A 6,517-nucleotide genomic window follows, 5' to 3' on the forward strand; every position below is an offset into this window, starting at 1 on the left:
CATACCCTTTCTAAAAGTAAATAAATAAATAAATAAATAAATAAATAAATAAATAAATAAATAAATAAATAAGATAGGCCTTGGCACACTGAGGGTGCGTCTCAGAGATTAAAGCATTTGCCAAGAATGTGTGAAGCCTTAGGGTCCGATCTCTGGGACAAGTTACGGTAAGGAGTAGGGAAGGATATGGCCAAAATGTGATGTGTACATGTATAACATTTGTAAAAAATTAACGAAAAATATTTTTAGTTGGGCAGCGGTGGGACACTCCTTTAATCCTGTCACTCAGGAGGCAGAGGTAGGCAGATGACTGTGAGTTTGAAGCCATCCTGGCCTGCAGAGAAAGAAGCAGGACAGTCAGGCTACCTGGAGCAACCCTGTTCCCAGGAAAAAGTAGTATTTAAAAAAAATAATAATTAAAAAATTAATAATAATTAAAATAAATGAGTAGGCATGCCTAACTTTGAGCAGACTCCCAGTTAAGTGCTTTCTTCTGTAAGGGTTGTCTTGGTCATGGTCTCTCTCCACAGCACCTCTACACTAAGACTCTTGCCTTTTTGGGTTTTGTTTTATTGTTTTGTTTAGGGGTTTGGCTTGGTTCTTGGTTGGTTTGGTTTTTGGAAACAGTGTTTCTCTGTGTGGCCCTTGCAGTCCTGGAACTCAGTAAACCAGGCTGTTCTTGAACTCATAGATCCACCTGCCTCTGCCTCTGGAGTGTTGGGATTAAAGGTGTGTGCTGCTACTGCCCAGCTTTGCCTTCGGTTTTGTTTTGTTTTTTTTGTTTGTTTGTTTGTTTTGTTTTGGTTTGGTTTGGTTTGGTTTGGTTTTTTTTTTTCTTTTTTCTTTCTTTCTTTTTTTTTTTTTTTTGCTTTGCATGGCTTTGTTTTCCTATAAAAGTGTCTTGAAACATTCTATTTTGGAATAAATAATGTTTCCTTTAAATTTTACTACATTTTGTTTGTTTATTTTGTGTGTACTGTGGGGTAGGGGCACGTATTCAAGTGCACAAGGATCGGACTCAGGTGATCCGGTTTTCAGCAAGCTCCTTCACACACCGAGCCATTCGGGGGTCCCTAGATACTTTTTTTTTGTTGTTGTTGGTTCTTTTTTTTTTCGGAGCTGGGGACCCTAGATACTTTTTTAAGGTTTATTTTTATTTCAAGTGTATGAGGGGTTTTTCAGCCCAATATTTGTAAGTAGAATTGGGAGTTACAGATGTTTGTGAGGCATTGTGTGGGTGCTGGGAACCAAACCTGGGTCCTGTGGACCGTTTCTCCAATCCCGGAAATAAGCGTTTCTAAGAATTTAAAGAGGCAGAGACTGCTACTTGCAGGGTGCTGGAGTCGTGGAGTGAGCGGTACGGAGGCTCGGCAGCTCTGTACCTTGTCCTATCGTCCTCTTAGTGCATCCTCTATAATATCCTTTTAACAAGCCTGCAAGAGTGTTTCCCTGATGCCTGGGAGTCACTTGTACAACTTAACAAAACCCAGGGAGGAGATGGGGGACACCCCAGTTAATGGACAAGTCATCAGAAGGCCCAGAGGCCTGCAAGGGAAATGGCATCTGAAGTGGAGCAGTCTTCGGGGACAGAACTCTCAGCCTGTGGGACATAACCTCCACCCTCAGGTCCACGGTACCCACGCTGAGCTGCATCAGGGGGAGCCCAGCTTGCACCCTCTGCAAGCAAGGTTGCTGGGGGAGAAACTGCACCAAGGGAAATGACCAGTGTCTGGGGGTGCTGTGCTGTGTTGAAAACGAAAAACATAAATACGAAACACTTTATGGGTGTCTTCCCCTCTACCTTTTATTACTAAGAAATATTTCATAGTCCTTTAACAGATGGAGGCAGGAAGCTTGGAAATTCAAAGTACCCTTGACCCCCCACCTAGCAAATTTGGGACAAGCCTGGTGTCAAAGTAATGACAATAATGACAACTGTGACAATAATTTTAAAAGGAGAGGAATACCATTGATAACCAGGTCGCTGTAGCTCTGATTTTATTTTAATATTAATCTATTTTTGTTCTGTGTACATGGGTGCTTTGCATGTACGCCTGTGCAATACACATACATGCAGTGCCCCTAAGGGCCAAGTGTCTGACCCCTTGGAACCGGAGCTATGGGTGGTTGCAAGGCTCCACGTGGGCGCTCTGGAAGAGGGGTATTCTTAACCCCTGAGTCTTATCTCCAGCTCCTCTCTGAGATTTTTAATGTTTCTTTTCTTTTTTTTTTTTTTTTTCTTTTTTTTTTCGGAGCTGGGGACCGAACCCAGGGCCTTGCGGTTGCTAGGCAAGCGCTCTACCACTGAGCCAAATCCCCAACCCCTAATGTAATGGGGGGAGGATGGGGAGGGGAACACCCATAAAGAAGGGAAGGGAGAGGGGCTAGGGGGATGTTGGCCCGGAAACCGGGAAAGGGAATAACAATCGAAATGTAAATAAGAAATACTCAAGTTAGTAAAGAAAAAAAATGTTAAAAGAAAAAAAAAGAAAACTTTATTTTATGGGTATGGGTGTTTGGCCCACATGTGTACCTGTGCACAACAGGCATGCCCAGTGCACAAAGTCAGAAGAGGTGTCAGATTCCCCCCGGGACTGTGGTTACAGGGGGTTGGCTGCTGCCATGAGGTTGCTGGGAACTGAACTCAGGACCTCTGGAAGAGCAGCCAGTGCTCTTAGCCACTGAGCAACCTCTCCTGCCTCCTAGTTTCTGAGATTTTTTTTAAGAGGGTAGTTCCAGAGAAAGACAAAAGAGAAAAGATGTCAGACAAGAACAGAAACACACAGAATTGTGTCAGGAAAGAAGGACGTCAGACAAGGAAGAAAGAAGGATATCATAATATTTAAGATTTTATTTTTATTTATGTATTTTAGTGATGTACGTGTGTGCGGGTGTGTACACCTGAGTGAAGCTGCCCGTGGAAGCCAGAAGAGGACATCAGATCCCTAGAGATGGAGTCACAGACTGTTGTGAGCTGCCTGACATGGGTGCTAGAAACCAAACTGGGTCTTCTACAAGCTCAGCGTAAACTCCTAAGGAACAAACCGTCTCTCCAAACACGTTCAAAATACCAGGCAGCCATACTGCAGCAATAAGTTCTCAACAGTTGGCTGATGAGTGTTCAGCTGGTGTAGTACCAGCAAAGCCTTAATGTTTTCCTCCCAAGACACTGAGAAAATAGGAAGCCATTGCTAACATAAGAGAATATTGGTGATGTTTTAATCTCCTCTTAAAGCTTTGCTCAAACTAGATTAACTGACTGATTCAACATCAATCTACCTTTTATATAAAAAAGAAAAACAAAAGCAAAAATCAAAACCAAAGGAGAACTAGAGAGATGGCAGGGCAGGTGATGGCAGGGCGGGTGATGGCAGGGAGGATGATGACGCTTGCTACCAAACCCAATGAGCTGAGCCCCATCCTGGGAACCCACCAGTTGGAAAAAGAAAACTCAGGACCTCTGGAAGCCAGTTGTCCTCTGACCTCCACATGTGCCTAGATATGAATGTCATGTGCAGATAGATAAAATAATGCTCAATATTTTTTAAGGAAACAAGAACAGAGCAATTGCATGCCTTGCAGATGGAGAAATATTTATTTTCTTTCATTTTGGAAAGGTATCTTGTTGTCTAGGTCATAGATTCAATTTTGAATAACAACTAAGGGAGGCCATGGTTACATTTTTGGAAGCCCTGTGGTGACACCCAAAATTTTCTCAGAGCCTTCACACGTTTGTTTAAATTTAGAGTAAGCTTGCTTCTTTACTTTTTTTAAGAGCATTTGAGTGATGCAGGTTTTAAAATGATGCTGACTTAAATATGTGAGAAGGGCTAGGGAGATGTCACGGTGGCTAAGAGCGCTGAATGCTGTTGCATAGGACCTGGGATCCCAACCCTGGTGGCTCATAACACTCAGTTAACTGCAGTCCTAGGAGATGCAGCCCTCTATTCTGACCCTCCTCGGGCACCAAGCCTGCCACACCTGCTTTATCATCACAGACATTACCTACCCAGATTAAAAAAAAAAAAAAACCTAAGTTTCAAGACTCTGCTTTTTACTTTCACTGAAGTAAAATTAACAATAAAAATTAAAAATCACAGGCTGGAGAGATGGTTCAGAGGTTAAGAACACTGACAACTCTTCAGAGGTCCTGAGTTCAATTCCCAGCAACCACATGATGGCTCACAACCATCTGTAAAGAGATCTGATGCCCTCTTCTGGTGTGCATGAAGACAGCTACAGTGTACTCATATAAATAATAAATGAATAAATCTTTAAAAAAATTAAAAATCACACACACACTCACAGACAGTGTATAAGCTCTCTGTCTCTCTGTCTCTCTGTCTCTCTGTCTCTCTGTCTCTCTGTCTCTCTCTCTCTCTCACACACACACACACACACACACACACACACACACACACACCCTCCTGCCTCCTAGCCCATCTCTATCTCTGTGTCAGCTCCCACTACCCAGAAATGCATTTTATCTGGAACCTCGAATATCCACACCTATTAGGACCCAGAAGGATCTCCTACTCAGGCAAACGTGGCCACAGACTCCTCAGTTTGTCTGTCTTGTCCAACTCCAATGTGTTAGTTTTCGTTTTATCTCGTTTACCTTATTTCATTATCAGCCATTAGAAGCCGATATGTTTTCTAATGAGGAGTAGAGGGAAGTGAAACCATAGTCAGGATATATTACATGAGACAAACAATGTCTGCAATAAGAAGAAAAATACTGCCACTGTCTTTCCCTAAATTTAAAATGTGATTTGTTTGCGAAAGTGAAAATATGAATCAAAGCTCAGAATTCACCCTTTTCTGGGAGAGCTGGGCAGAGAGGCCAGGAATAGTAGATGTGTACAACAATGAGAGTGGGCGGTAAGCTGTGTGTAGATGTCAGTGGGGTATTCAATGAGGCTGGGTTTCCCCTGGAAAATGGGAGTCAATTGTGGTGACCGAGCCCCACGCAACAGTGTTCGCTCGGAGGTCTTTACTTCCTGGGATTCTTCCCTCCCCGGTCCCCACGCACTCCCTGTTCCAGGACCACACATCGGTGTCTTGTGCCCCTCTCTGACACGTGGTCACCTCCAGCACACCTCACACACACTCTGTGTTCAGAATGTCTTGTCACCCTCTCTGACAAGTGGCCAGGTGCTAGGGTCCAAGGCGTGCAGACCTTAGCTTCACGCAGAGCAAGTACAAGCTCGGACTCGGGTATTTTCACATCTGCTAGACAGTTTCCCCACCTTTTAGTTGGTCCCACCCCCCACACTTTTTTTTCATTTCTTTTTTTAATTGGATATTTTATGTATTTACATTTCAAATGTTATCCCCTTTTCTCCCACTCCCATCACCGCCCCCCCTTGTACGAAGATACTCCCAGTCCCACCCACCCACTCCCACGTCAACACCCTGTTAATATCTCTGACAACAACCATCTCTGACATTCCAAACCCACCGGAGGAGATCTCGTCTCCCCTGGGACTGTGTACTGGTATATTTAGCTTGGTTTTCCAAAACGAGAAACGCCCTTTTCTTCCTTGAATTTTCACCTTGGATTTCAATCTCTGTATCACTTTAAGTTTTCGCAAAACCCCAACCCACCACCACCTTAACCTAGCAGAGGTGCCCCTCAACCAGATGAAGGCCCGGGAGGTGGTGGCTGCAGAGAAATCCTCTCCCCTAGTCCCAGCCCTACACCCGCCCTGCTGTTTGGAAAGGGAGCGGGTTGGTGAGCAGATTGGGTCAAGGAAACCTGTTCAGCGGTTCTGCTAGGTGGGCAGGATGCAGAGGGAGCTAGGAATAGGTTGGGGGTGAGGGTGGGGTTGGGGCGGGGATGGGCAGAGCGTAGCACTAGGTACTGAGGCTGGCCCCGGAGTCTTCTGTGCCTTGTCCTTGAGCACGGCCTTGTGAGATCTGGATCACAAAGTGGCTTCCTCTGATGTTAGGACGAGTTTTTCACACATCAAAGCAGCCACTGAGAATGTGGTGGGGATTCCAGAGAAGTGTACCAGTTTGGGCCCGTGAGATGGCTCGGCAAGCCAAGGTTGGTAACCTTGAGGTTGATTCCCAGGCCTCACATGATGGAAGGGGTGAATCAACGCCCTAGAGCTGTCATCTGGCCTCCACAACTGTGTGCAGGTATGTGAATGCACACTCTTACATGCTCAGGGGTGGGGGGATGGGGTATGATTAGCCAGAATATATTGTAAAGGATATTCAATGATTACGCACCTTCCCCTAAAGAGTCCCCACAGTACTCTTAGGCTCCTTAATGACAACTATCTTGATGTGGTCTGCATGTAGCTATAGACTACAAGTTCCCTCGGAAGCCAAGGTGTTGGGTCCCCTGGAGCTGGGGTTTCAGACAGTTGTGAGCCACAGGACAAGGAAAGATTAGAACTCGGGTCCTTTGTAAGAGCAGGAAATACTTTTAACCAATGAGCTGTCTCTCCAGCCCCCAATTTATCTTTCGTAAAAAGATTTATTTTTTATTACTGTTGTATTAAAGTTA

This window comes from Rattus norvegicus, chromosome 1, assembly GCF_021556685.1.
Source record: "Rattus norvegicus strain SHRSP/BbbUtx chromosome 1, alternate assembly SHRSP_T2T, whole genome shotgun sequence".
Taxonomy (NCBI): domain Eukaryota; kingdom Metazoa; phylum Chordata; class Mammalia; order Rodentia; family Muridae; genus Rattus; species Rattus norvegicus.